The following is a 15,362-nucleotide window of genomic DNA, read 5'->3' on the forward strand; positions in this document are numbered from 1 at the left end:
ATCTGTGCTAAGAAAGATTTAGGAAGGAGGTCTGAATTTGATATATATCTACATAGGCTTAATTCTCTGTGTATTTTTATATATCCTTGCTCCATGAGCTGAATTTTTGTACTTAAAAATATATAGTTGGAATTAGAACCTGTATATAAGTAAGCAATAAGGGCTTATAAAGTAATTTTTTAAAAAAAACAACAACCAAGACAATTGTATACCGGTATTTTGGGGAGCATTAAGCTTCATGATGGTAATGTTAGTGCAAGAGACGTGCCAAACCTGATGCTGGTAAATATAAAAAGCATACTCTGAATATGTCCTGATTCTCACTATATTTGTCACAAGTAGAAGGCAGTCAGAAGTGGTATTGGGTTCAGTACAAGGCTTACACTGTTCTTATTTTGCTTCATTTTCTTTTCTTCTTTTTTTTTTTCCTATTTGAAGATGACTTTTTTCCACATGTGAACTTTCTCTCTTCAGCTGAAGCAGTTGTACAATACCATTCTTCAGAAATAGATTTAAGTGCCTCTTAAGAATTTTGCTTTATCCTCTTAACTAGATCAAGAGGTCAGTGCTGTAGACATTCTCAAATACTTCATTTATACAAAAGAAAATAATGCTTTTCTCCTCCAACTTCTCAAATGGTTCAAATTGAATTCACTTTATGTGGAATTGGGGGTACATGACTCCCAGTCCATATGTCAAGTAGGATTGTACATTAGTTCTCTTGTAAACAAGCACTGAATCTTACCATCAGTTGTTTTGTAGAGGAAAACTCCTTTCCTTTTCACCACTAACCAATTGACAAGTGAGATTCTCAGTTCTTTCAGAAGTTTAGAAGCAGAGAGCTCATCAAGATTCTTTTATGTGGCCTCTTACATTATAGAAGTTTCTCCTTCTCTTCTCATCACTACCACATTGACAACTACTGGACCTTTTCCCTATTCTTGCACTCATTCAGAAAGCCAACTAACAAGCAAGCAAACCAGCAAGCAGTATTGTGATGCAATAGCTATTGCTTCTCTCCTCCAAACTGAGGTGGGGAGAGTTTTGTCCTCAATATTGTCTCTTGCTATTGTTTCCACTAACCCATTAGTCAGCTGGACACCAATGATAGTGGATCTCAACTTGATAATTGCTACTCCAATAAAGCTATGGTCCATATCTTATTATGCTGACTCTTTGAAAGTGGCATATGCAGCCTCGGAGTGTTTGGTGATGTCTGCTTCTTTGGAGGTTTTTAAACAGAGGCTAAATGGCCATATGTTGTGAATCCTTTATTGTGTATTCCAACATGACAGGGTATTAGACTGGATAGTCCTTGTGGTCTCTTCCATTTCTTTGATTCTATAATCTTATATCCCAAGGGTGAGGAGATTTGGGCCTTCCAGATATCTTGGAAGAGAACTACCATAATTCCTTACTCCTGATTCTGCTGAGTGGTTCATATGAGAAATTACTTATTTACTATCCCACTTTTCTCCCATTGTGGAACCCAAGGTGGTTCACAACATACAGTGGGCCATTAATATCTACTGGGGTTTGGTTCTAGGACCACGCCCAATCCCCCCCCCAATAGATAGCAAAATCTGTGGATTCTCAAGTCCCATTCAATATACTTACATAGTAAAATGATGCCTCTTATATAAAATGGCAAAATCAAGGCTTGCTTTTTGAAATATAATATTTTCAAACTGTGGATGGTTGAATCTGTGGATAAAGAATCTGTGGATATAGAGGGGCAGCTGTATTTTATAGTCCAAGAACACGTGAAATGCCAATTGCTGTAAAAAGAAGACTCTCATCCTCCTAGCAAGTGAAAACTTTCCTATACTTTTAGGAATTGACTTGATGAGCTTTTAATGGTGTGCTGTTGATTCTTTTTGTTTTGTTTTTTAATGAATTGTAGATGGTTTTAACTCTGTAGACTGGTTTAATTGTTTGTGTGTGTACTGAATAATTTCCAAGCTGCCTTAAGTCTTATTATTGGCAAAGGAAGCATGCATGCATGCATGCATGCATGCATAAATAAATAAATAAATAAATAAATAAATAAATAAAGGTTCCCTCATGCCTGCCATACCCTGACATCAAACAATGTGTCCTTTATCTTATATTCCTAATTATGTCTTAAAGAGAAGCTAAAACTGCATGAAGAAACTGAGACTGACTTCAGCAATATCTGTTTTTCTTCTTTTCTTCTCTCCCCCCCCCCAAGAAACATCCTTTCTTCTGCAACAAATGGTCCCCTTGCAAGGCAGTTTCCCTTTTACTCTATTAATCTCTCTGGCACCTTTAATTTCAAAGGCTCACCTTCAGTTGGTTCAGCAACCTGACAACTGTCACTTCCACAAGCACAAAAAGGGACAATACATTTAGTAAAGCTGGGCTTGAGTCTTCATTAATCAGGCATCGGCATGACTTTATTAATAGCAGTAATTAGGAGAATTGAAGTTTCATGGCAGCAGTGGGAGAAAAAAACCCATTTAAACATTTCCTGGTATTGACCCACCAACTGCCATGATGCAAAGTGTGTTATTAACTTTCTCTTAGAGACCATCATGGATCATTTTTTGTTTTGCATCAATAAGGGAGAAGTCAGCCTAGAAATGCAAATGTTGTTTATATGCCAGTGGCAAACACCTTTCCTCAAGATAATTTCCCTGTCCTGTCTATCTTACTTAGAAACATGAACTTTGAGGCAGAAGAACTAAGTTTCCTCATCTTAGAGGAGAGATAGCATTTCCTTCCAGTTGTGTTGTTTTTGAGACAGCATGAAATGTTTTAATATTGGGAATTTATAATGGAGTTTACAAGTAATTTGGTTGCATGGTTGCATGGTTGGAGGTATATGGGATTGGTATTGCAAGAAGGAGAAGGTATTACTCACCTTGTATTTCTGAGGGATGGTTGCAAATCACTGGGATTAATATTTCTGCTCCAGGAATTAGACTACTAGACTCATGTATAAGTCTAGAAATTTAGGTTAAAAAAAAAATTGACCCCAAAAAACTGACTCGACTTATCCACAGGCCAATGTAAGTACTGTATCTTATTTAAAAGAAGGCACCATCTCCTGATGAAAAGCAAGAGTATAATATGTGATGCACTGACCCCCTCTACTCTCACATCCATCCAATTTTAAGAGTAAGCACGCAGAGTTATGTCTGCTGGAATTTTATAAATTCTTTGACATGTTTTGCTTTGCTTCATCCTTTAGATTCTTTGCTATATGGCCCTAAATTTTACCCTCGACTTATTGACAAGTCATAGCAAAATCCATAATTTTGCCCCCAAAACTTGCCCTCGACTTATACATGATGTCGACTTATAGTCGAGTATATACGGTAGTTGGTGGCATTAACCTAGTTGGCATTCTGCTGTGCCTCCATCTGTGTTGAAGTCTTATGATCATCTAAGGACCTAGAGTCCATGTGCTGACAGCATCTAGTCATGGGACTGCCTCCACAACTATTTGTCTGTAGAATGCTGGAGTTGTGCCTGCTTTGGGTTTACTGCTGCACATCCACTTAGCTGGGTTCTTTTACAAGTTTCATCTACCATAGCAACAGCCTGAATAAGTGAAAGAAAGTGGCTTTGCCTTCAGCTCCTGCCAGATAGAAGTGCAAGGCTGTGTGTTGGAGCTAGGTCTGTGATCGATCCCTGCTGAGTGGCCACTATGGAACTGTTGTTAATCATTTATGGCCATAAACCATTCTTTTTCTTCTATGTTTCTTCTAAACAGATGTGACACCCTACTCACTTATCTGTGTTTCAGATAAAGGCATTGGCTGGTTATGTGACAGAACCAAGTGACCAAGTGACAGAACCTCTATCACTTTTGCCTCTTCCTCCTCTTCCTTTTCTCCTTCCTCTCTTCCCTAACTAGATGGTGTTTTCATAACCAACTTATCTTGCACAGTTGGATGGTAGGGAAGCAATTCAAGTGAATTTAGTACATTGGAGCTGATACAGCTCACTGAATTGAGATTAATTTTTATTAATTTTTAAAGGAAGAATCTAATTTACAATCAAAGTTAATATACAATCAAATATAAAGAAATAGAAGGAAGAAAAAGATCAGAAGAAGAAGAAGAAAGGAAAAAAGGGAAAGATGAGGGGGAGACATGCAACTAACACACAGTAGGGCTCTGACCCCACATTTCTGACTGTGAAAGAGAGAAGGGAGGGGAATATTATTCTACCATTAGAGATCCAACTAAATAATCCTACTAAAATTATTAATAACCATAGCCACAGATATTTCTATGGTTACATTTCTTATTTCTCTAAAAACCCATGAACAGTTTCCAATCTTTCAAAATATCTTCAAGTGGCTTATTCTTTAAAACCCATGATAATTTAACTCAGCAGATTTAACAACTCATCCTTCCATCACTGGTGCTTTATTCCATTTCCAAGTTTGAGCAAACAATATTCTTGCTGCTGCTGTTGCATATCAAAGAAATGGTTCATAGTTACTATGCAGTTCTTTATCCATAATGCTCAACAGAAATATTTCTGGTAACATTACAAAATCTACCTTTAGAATTTTAAGTATTAACATATGCACATAGGCCAGTAACTTGTCACCTTATTGCAATTCCAGCACAAATGAAAAAAGGGGGCCCTCCTTATCTTGACATCACCAACATTGATTTGAAACATTCTGGGTCATTTTCAACAGCTTATTTGGGGTTAGATACCATCTATACATCATCTTATGCAGTTTTTCTTTTAAATTACTGCACAAAGTAAATTTTATATTTTTAGTCCTCATTTAACCTATATATCCATATGGGAATTTAGTGGATAGTGAAGAGTGGGTGGTATTGGAGAAACATCTGGCTTGGTCCTTATAGTCAGATGCACAATAACATGATTTTCTGGAAAGTCTGGAGGGCTTCCAGGAGGTCTTGGATGATGTTTTTGTCATTCTGTGTCTGGCTATAAGGACACAGCTTCTTCAACAACCACAGTTCTCCTCTGGGGACTAGATAGGAGGGAGAGAGCTGTAGAAGGAAGACATGTCCTGCAAATGTTTTGGTCATTGCATGAGGGAGATAGTGTATTCATTTTTTAACAATAACAAAAAAAATCAATACCACACGTTACTGAAAGTGCATATCCATAACTGCATGGGTCACCAAAGAGACGACAGTGACTGTCTTTCTTTTATTATCAAAAGTCAGAAGACTGGAGTGGTGGTGGTGCTAAACCAATAGCAGTAGAAATTCAGCCTTATTTATTTAAGAGTTTATAAAGTGTGATTTTATTCAAAAATTGATTTTGAGTGATATGTATAAAAGCAGAAATCAATACAATTTTAAAGCATGATCAAACATGATATAATGGCGCTGAAATCAATAAAATGCTTCAGCTGGTTGAGAATAATTTAAAATGGCTGGGCAAATTCTAAACGTTTTTAGTCGGACTTTGAAAAGAATACAGCCTTTATGATAGGCAAACTGCCAACATAGAAACATTCAAAAGCTGAGAACCCACCACAGAGAAGGCTCTCTCTTTAATATAACTTATTAAATATATGCTTACCAAAGAAAGCAAAGAGGAAAATCTTCATATTCCATAGGTTTGGAAAGCATATTTATGCTTTTGTATCTGCCAGCCTGACAACTATGACTGGCATTTCTTGCACTTACTTCATTAACCTTCCTCCAAATTGATCCTTTCCAGAGAGACAGAAACAGATAAGGGGAAAAAGGGAAATGTTATTGCAATTCATTTGGGATGAGGGGAGAGAAATAAGTGAAACATTCCTTCTCTGGGTTTGATCAATAATACAGCACTTGTTATCTTGATCTTCTTAATAAACGGCAAACAGCCTGGATAAATTTCTCCATGAAATCAATCCCTTGCAACAGTTCTGTCACTACATTGCCAATATAGGCAACTGCAATTGCAAAAAAGTAAAGTTATTTCGGACAAGTTTATTGACAATGTGATACCCATCCTTTGTACAATACATAGGCCTGTTACAGACTGCCAAAATAAAGCTGCTTGGGGTCTCTTTTGAGGTATGCTGTTTAAATGATGCATGCGCCCTAAGAATCCGGAAGCTGCACCAAAGCTGGACTCTGGTGCTTAGGAATGGAGTGTGGCTTTGGCACGACCTCCGGACTCTTAGGACCCATGCATCATTTAAATAGCATACCTCCAAAGAGACCCGAAGCAGCTTTATTTTGACAGTGTGTAACAGGCAATAGATTATCATAATGGAAAGAGACAGTATAGACTATAGAGTCACCTTCATTTCCCCCTTGCTTCCACAACATTACAGGTGTGTGTGTGTGTGTGTGTGTGTGTGTTTCCTGGATCATTAGCTCCTTCTTAAAACTACCTAAAACCCTCTCCACCCTCACTACATAAAGTGACCACATACATTACCCAAAAATGTGTGATAGAAAATAAATAATCCCCAACAAAGAGTGCAAAAGTGGACACAGAACTACATTAAGTATTGCTTTTGCTATGCAACTTCAAGATGACTATGACTTATGGCTACCCTATCCCAGGGTTTTCTTGACAAGATTTATTTAGAGGAGGTTGCCATTGCTTTCCTTTGAGGCTGAGAGAGTGTCCAAGGTCACCCAGGGAGTTTCCATGGTCGAGTGGGGTTTCAAACCCTGGTTTCCAGAGTAGTAGTGCATCGCTCAGACTGCTATACCACAATGGTTCTTACACTATGTTTAAACATGCTAATTTTTATTCTAGATGGCAATATATTTTTAGAATGTAAACAGACATACAATGCATTTCATCATAGTATGAAAGTCTATGAGAAAGTGGCCTGTTCTCAGCCTGTTATGAAGGAACAAACTGACAATGCAATTTCAAGTCTTCTCTTCTTCCTTTTCCACTTTTCTTCCTCCCCTTCAAACTATATTTGAAATGGATAAACCCATCAGATAGAAGAAACCTGCAAATACAGTACTGGTCCCCCTTCCTAAAATCCTAGCTACGTCCCTGACACTGACCCTCTGAACATGTCAATACTTTGAAGATTTTTACATTAGTCATATGTTTCTGTAAAAGCTGACCAAATGTCCAAGCATTAGTCCTTTTGTAGATTTCATCTTTACAGTTATCTGGCACCTTTAGTCTGGCTCCTCAGCGAAAGCCTGTCTGACATGAGAAACTCTAGTAGTAGTAGTAGTAGTAGTAGTACTACCATCAGTATAGTAGTAGCTTGCCTCACAGGAGCATGCAGTTCCACCACTGCAGAAAATAGTGCCTAGGTAGTGTGGTAAATATATTATAGGTTAAGCCAGAATATCCCAGACATTCCATCTGAGTTGATAAAAATCTGCCCAGCCATTTAGGCATGTAGTAAGAAACATAGAAGACAACAACTTAATTTTGTTTATATAATTATAGCAAAACTTCAAAAAAGGTAAATTTTAAAAAACTCATTTCATTGATATCTTTCAAATGATGTGCCCCATTACCCTAAGTAAATGAAAAAATAAATGAGATACCCCGCAGGGCCCACACAAAGTGAATTTAATGTTCATTATATAGCTTTTTTTGATGTCAGTCTATCCCAAACATAGCTCCAAATTCCAAACGTACATTTGAGCTATTTTCTCATGATGCAGTAGAAGACAAACAAACAGAAATGCTATGGGAGACATATGACTGGCATGTGCATACATCATATCTCTCTATAGCTACATGGCCTTGTGCTACTTCCCTATCCATCATATAAAAAACTCAGCTGCCCTCAACATGGTCATTCCATTATCACTGGAGAGCAGGAGAATCAGCAACTATGTGTCCAGCTATTTTCCTATACTGTTGCTGCTGTGTGTCTTCAAGTCATTTCTGACTTATGATATGGGGTTTTCTGGGGCTGACAGTGTGTGACTCACCCAAGGTCACCCAATGGGTTTCCATGATAGAGTGGGGAATCAAACTGTGATCTCCAGAGCATAACCCAATGCTCAAACCAGGGCCGGCTCGTCCATATAGACGAACTAGGCAGCTGCCTAGGGCGCCAACCTCTAGGGGGCGCCAGAGAGAGAGAGAAAAGAGATTGGCGTTAGCCTGAGGATCATAGGCAGTTTACGAACATCCAAAAAAACGGCTTCGAGTCACAAGTGAGGAAGGTTGTTTTCAATGATGCAAATGAGTCCTAAGAGTCCAGAAGTTGCAAGCACCAAGCCACGCTCCTTTCGCTTAGGGCTGGAAAGGGCTTGGTGCGACTTCTGACTCTTAGGACTCCTGAATCATTGAAACACCATACCTCCAACTGTGACTCGAACAGCTTTATTTTGGCTGTCTGGTACAGGCCGAGATAAGCAAACAGAGCACCAGCAGCACTGCCAGCCTCCAAGTAGCAGGAAGAGAGAGCTGCTTGCTGAAGGCTGAAGAAGGGGAAGAATTTGCTGTGCTCCTGCAACTCCTGGGCTGACTCCACACTGGAGAATTAACCCGGTTGGCACGCTTGAACTCTTTCTGCTCAGGCGAGGCAATTCTGGAGCGGGAGTTTGTTGTGAGGTGCAGAGTGCCTCCCTTCTCCCCCCTTCCTCCTTCCCTCTATCTTCTTTCCTTCCCCCCACTTTCCTTCCTTTTCCTCTTCCTTTTGCCTTTCCTTCCCTCCCTCGTTTCTTTCCTCCTTCCCTCCCACTTCCTTCCTTCTCCTTCCTCCCTTCCTCTTTCTTCCTCCTGGCCCCTCCCTCCCTCCCCTTCCTCTTTCCTCCTTCCTTCCTTCCTCCTTCCTTCCTTCCTTCCTCCCTCCCTTCCTCCCCTTCCATTCCTCCTTCTTTTCCTCTTCCTTTTCCTACTTTCCACTTTTCCCCTTTCCTTCCTTCCCTCCTTCCTTCCTCCCTCCCTCCCTCTTTCTTCTCTTCCTTCCTTCCGCCTCTCATCCACTCTCTCCTCGTCTTGCCAAGAGAAAAGACTTTGTTTCAGGAGGCTTGCCATGGCCTTCCTCTGAGGCTGAGAGAGATTGTGACTCCCATCCCCCAAAGCCACCATGTGTTTTCCATTGCCCCATTCTTCCCCCGCCAATAACTACTTCTCCTCCCCAGACTTTTGACCCTATTCCTTCCCTAATCCAACCCACTCACTTCCCACTTTCACTCACTCACACCCCTTTTCTCTGATTCCTAGACCCCCCTTTTGTTTGTTTGTTGTGTGTCCTCAAGTCCTTTTGCTCTCCTGCCACCCTCTCTTGGGGGTTCCTTGGCAGGTTGGTCAGAGGGGGCTTGCCATGGCCTTCCTCTGGGGCTGAGAGAGTGTGACTCCCCAAAGTCCCCCAGTGGTTTTCCACAGCCGAGCTGGGATCTGAAACCAGAGTCATATCCATGCTCTAACAACTAGTCCACACTGGCTCCAACTCCATTTAAAAGCTTGTCTTCTTCCCAAATTGTCTTCACTCACGCAAAGGAGGCACCACAAAATTGAAAACATTAAGAAAAAGGATTACAGGACTCCAGAAAAGCTCCAACACTACTGAAATTTAAATGCTGCTGCTTCTTAGTCATGGCCAAAATGGAGAGATTTTAGAAACCTCCTGGACAGAATGTTGGAATGGAGACGGTCCTGGAAGAGGAGTAGGTCTGCCTGCCCTGAGGCAAAACCTATCATGGTTTTCTTGGCAATATAGTTCAAGAGAAGCTTTGCCAGGGCCTTCCTCTGAGGCTGAGAAGTGGGCAACCCACTCTTGGTGGTGTCCTGTTAGTATTTTATTATTTATAGTTTATTTCTAAAGCGCTGTAAATGGTGGTGGCCTACTATGTGTCTTTTCTTATCTCGCCCTGAACCATTCCCATCCTTTTTCACAGGCTTGCACCTACACTGCAGAAATAATTCAATTTACTCCACTTTAACTGTCCTGGACTCCAGCGGTGAAATCCTGGGATTTGGATTTTGGAAGGAGAATGCGGCCTTCTCAGATAAGAAGACAGCAGAGCCACAACAAACTAGAAATCCCAGGGCTCACCTAACTGGACCAGCAATGAACCAATGTCCTCTTTTTTCTGGGTATGATCTTACATTTCATGCTTCGGTCCAGAAGAATTCCAAAAATGTCCTCCCTTTTAGCAGCACTAGAACGCATGAATTTATATTTATTGAGGGGTTTCATGTTTTACTAGTCATGTTCTCCATTTTACTTAAAGACCTACATTTGCAGTGTCTTGTCCTTTTGCAGTTAGGACAAGCGGTCACCATGGAGCCAAGGGCAAGCTAAAGTGGTGTCAAACTGCATTAATTCTGAAGTGGTGCAGCAGCCCTGGTCCTCTCACCTGGTGACACACTACGGTTTTCTTCGCTTTCTGACACACCCTTTTCTGCCCCTTGGGTGAAGATTTTTAGTTTAGGGGTCATAGAGGGACCACTACTACCCCACAAATTCATGGGGATGGGATCCAGATGTTTCCACATCATTAGAATGAATAATGCTTCCAGCTTGCAAAAGGAATATGTATGCATTAGTTTCCATTCCAAATATCTCAGCAATAAAAAAAGTCTTTAACCTGTAAAAACCTAATTGGCTTTTTGACTAATTATCAGTACTGTGACGAGAGATTGGAACCTAAGTTTTATGTCATGTTTAGCTTTAACAAACGAAACAGCGGAAATCAAGGGGTGAAAATAATTATGATGGGCGACAGGGGTGCCAAAATATTTCTCACCTAGGGTGGCAAAATACCTAGAGCCGGCCCTGGCTCAAACCGCTCCCATTTGGCCATGCAAAGCCACTAGGTCACCTTGGGCAAGTCACACTCTCAGCCCCAGAAAAGCCCATGGCCTTAGGGTTGTCATGTTGGAAATGACTTGAAGGCACACAATAACAAAGATACACTGCAACAGGCATCCACAGGGGACACCGGGAGCCCTCCAGTTGATGTCCTTGGAGCATGCCCAGCTACAGGAAAACAGTTGGATGCATCTCTTATTGACACACACACACCCCCCCCCCATGCTCTTCAGTGATATGGAAATGTCTACATAAGGGGTACTGATATAATTTCTCACTATTTTTTTCTCTTTGAAGTACATTCAGGATTTATTATACATAAAATTTGCATGACTGTTTTGCACATTATTTTTTCTGGCAACAACATTTTCTGCACAGTAAATATATCTACACAAATATTTTCTGCATTAAAAATGACATTTCTTGCATGATGCTTGATTGGAGACTTAAGAGCTCAACAGACCACCCTCACCTGATTGGTGCTGCAGCAATTGCATGCGGTGGCCCTGATCTAGCCTTCTGCAGTCCAAAAAGAAGCCACAAAAATTGGAAAAGACGCCTTAGGACATGGCAGCAGTGGTTTTTTTGGTGCTCTTTTGGTGCAGCACATTCAAACGCTGCACCAACAGAGCGCCATGATACCTTCTGCCATGTGGTTAGGGCATGGGGTGGCATGGGGGTGGCATGGGGGTGGCCAGTGTGCATGCACCATGCTCCCATGCCACCCCCATGCCACCCCCACGCTGCCCCCATGCCAGCTTATGATGCCAGTCTGTACAGGCTCCTATTCTGCACAAAATTCACACTTAGGTGGCACAGAAAACAGCCTTCAATGGAGGATACAGCCTTTTCTGTATACAAACTACTATTTCTGCATAGAAATATTATTTTTGTGTAGAAAATACTATTTTATGAAGAAAACAATCAAGTTTTCACAGAGTAAGTCTCAAACTGTTGCTATTTTCATTAGTCCAGCATTTTTCTCATTTTCCAACATTTTTTAAACATTTTAAAAATATTCTTTCCATACTTAGTTGGGGGCCTGCAATGCTTAAAATATTGATTGTGTGGGAAGAGCTTTCATCACTGTACAGTGGGTAAAGAATTCCAACCAACTCAGTGACAAAAAAAGTGGTGTATAATAGAGTAAATTGGACTTATGTTATTGTAGCTCAATAACAGATTGCCAGACACAATAGATACACATGGAATACACTGGGGCCACAACTTAAAAAAAAAAACACCTTATCAGTAACATGAAGAATCAAGTAACTCTCCATAATCCTCCTCAGTGTCCTCCTCACTTCAGATACTGTCCTTTAAGTTGATGGTTGTTGTTGTTGCTGCTGCCGCTGCTGCTACTATTATATTGCTCTCCTACCTAGTTGTTAGGTTTTCTCTCTTGGTTTTTTTTTTTTTCTCAATTGTGTTGTGTTTTTACCACCTCTATCACCAATATCACCACGTTCAACAGCTACTTCCCAACTACACCAAGACCCCTAGGTCAGTCAACAAAGCAACCTCAACTGACAATACAACCCAGCATTCTAATGAATGGATGCTAAACCAAGAGATCAATTGCAGAGAAATATCACTAAATGTTTGGATGGTGTTCCCAAGCTCTCTCAAGACAGGATGAGACAGGTAAAAATGGCAAACAGTGTTATGAAACCTTAAAAACTACTGGGTTTGTTTGTTTGTTTGTGCAACAGACTAACATATCTACCCCAACACTCCCCCTGGAATTGTATTGGGTAATTCTCATGACTCAAGTTGCAATAACTATTTTTGGGGTCACACGGAATATTACAGAATTATGAAAGGTCTATGCAACCTGTGATGCACAAAGTTGAACAGAGCCCATCAGCATGAAATTATAGTCTATTGAGGATTTTTATCCTATTACTACTGCAGAAACAGGAAATTTTGAAGCATGTGGTTGGACACAATGTATGATTGGTACTCTGGTTTGGCTTAACAAGTCACTATACAAAATAATAGACACAGAGCAGAGACTCAAACCCTGATTCAGCTCAGTGTTGATTCAAAGTAGGTTAGAAATTCTTTCTCCAGTTCACACTAGTTATAGCTCAGTAAGACCTTCCGAAAGCTTCATGTAAGACACCATACTGTGTCAATAATGATTTTCAGAAGTCAGTGAAGCAAGTTAAGGTATCTAAATTTGTCATCATGAACACAGTGACAGAGAATGACATCAATTATGTGCTTGATGTAACTGTATTGCCTTTTCAGCTTGTGCAGCTTTACAATGTGGTGTTTGTTCACAAGCTCTGATTTCCTTTTGTGTCATCCACTTCATCCAATGTGTGCTTATGGCTGCATGGTTTGTAAGATCTGCTGCTGCTATAGTTGAGTCACAAGTTATGACTACTACACTTTTATGTTAATATACACATAGACTGGGGGAGGGGGGAAAGTTCCTTAAGGACCCGAACAGATAGGCCAAAATAAAGCTGCTTTGGGTCACTTTGAAGGTATGTTGTTTAAATGACACACACATCTTAAGAGGCCAGAAGCTGCGCCAAAGCTGTGCTCCATCCTTAGGACTGGAGTGTGGCTTTGGTGTGGCTTCTGGCCTCTTAGGAAGCATGCGTCATTTAAACAGCACACCTCCAAAGTGACCCAAAGAAGCTTTATTTTGGCCTGTATGTTAGGGCTCTTAGTTCCCCAGATTAGATGTGTGGGAGATTAGAGGTCTGTGCAGACCACCCCTAAGGGGTGGCCTGCAGCCGCCTCCATCTTCACCAGATCAGGGCCATGGCAACCAGATGTCGCAGCCCTGATCTGGCCTTTCCTTTTTACACCCTAGAAAGGGCACCATAGCTGCCTTGCCATGGCTTCACAACACTCCTTTGGCACTGCATCATCTAAACACAGTGCTAGAGGAGTGCTGTGACACTGCACACTTTATGGTGCGGTGCGCGGCATCATGCCACCATGGGGCGGAATTGGGGCATGGGTCATGCCCTGACTCCACCCCCAGGCCAGCCTTAATGGCCAGTCTGCACAGGCCCTACGTTCACAAATGTCTTTCCTAGACTTGATATGTAGATAACCTCCAATCATGCCAGTGTATTATCTTTTGAGGATGTTGCAGAAGGAAGTATCCAAAACCTCCTTATGCAACACCCTTGACACAACAGCTGCTTCGGGGACTAGCTCCACAACCCACCAGTTAGTGATAGCCATGTGGGTGCACCCAGGAACATTCCTGCTGTCCATGAGCACATGGGGAAGAAAGAGAAGTCTCATACAGGAGGTGGAAGCTTCTCCTTCCCTGGGTGCTCAAGGACAGCTAGAATGGATCCAGCACCTCACCCCACAACCTAGATCAGTGGCTGGAAGGATGGTGCTATGTCTGAGAGTCCAACTGGCTCTTATTCTGAATCTGGTGAGGAACTGGGGAAACAGGATGATAGTGTGCATATGCTAGAGGAGAGTAATCCTCTTAGTCCGTCAGTGGGCTTAGTGGATTTTATCCAACATGCTGTTTTAAATATTTATATATTTTTTTTAAAAAATGGAATCAGATCATACATAGTTACACTATGTTCTTGGAGGTTGTTTGTACTTTACATTGTGAAATATTGTTCATCTGGAAGGCTTCTAAAACAACACCAGTGTTACTGTTACAGGAACTAAATGCTCTCAATAAAAGCACTTTTAAAAAATCTTTAGAAATGATGTTATGGTTTAATACCACATATATTTATTATTATAGCTTTGTTGCACTACATTTGACTTCCAAACCATATTGACACAGCCATTTTTTCCTATCTACAGGGGGTTAAAAATAATAAATAATCACTGCCGATGTTCGCATCCCCCACCTGTGGTTAATCATCAAGCAGACAAACAAATATAACTATAATTTCCCTCTCTTGTTTTGATGAAGGCAAACAGAGTTGCTGTAACTACCATGATCTCACTGTGAGTCATTGAAAGTTTCTCAGTGGATGGAGCTATTGTCTGTTCCAATCCTTTTCCTCTCTTTGTGTTCAATAATCAGATCCTTAATCCTTGGGTGGGGGAGGGGGACACATGGAAGATTACCCAATGTGATTGTCCTCTTTTCCAATACTTATCTATAGTTTGTTGGCAACTGGCTTTAGCTAAGAGGGGATTCTGTCACATAATAATGCTCTACTTTCTGATGAATTCACTACAGATATTCACATGCTAGAATACACGCAGATGAGCATGCTGAGACAGGGTAACTTTCCAGAGAGGAAAAAATGTAATTAAATCAGCCTTATGAACTGTAATGAGCTTCTATTACACCCTGCTGTCAGTAGCATCAACATCTGAAATTGTTTTGCTCTTGCTATAACTAAGCAATATCTCCCTTATTAAATGGCAAAATGAAACTGATAATTGAACAGAATTCTACAATTCCATTCCCCCTCCCTTCTTTTAAGGATGCAAAGGGTGTGTAAAAGAAGATGTAATAGACTAATATTTCATGTTGTATTATTACTGGGGCATGAATAACAAATCAAATTACAGTGTGCCCGCGTTATACGCGGGCGCGCTATATGCAGCTTTGAGCTTATGCACAAAGTTGCATAGAGCCATGCAATACCGATAGATTTTTTTAAATGCCTTTGTTCCCAAATTTTATTCC

Source organism: Sceloporus undulatus, chromosome 4 (genome assembly GCF_019175285.1).
Source record: "Sceloporus undulatus isolate JIND9_A2432 ecotype Alabama chromosome 4, SceUnd_v1.1, whole genome shotgun sequence".
NCBI lineage: Eukaryota > Metazoa > Chordata > Lepidosauria > Squamata > Phrynosomatidae > Sceloporus > Sceloporus undulatus.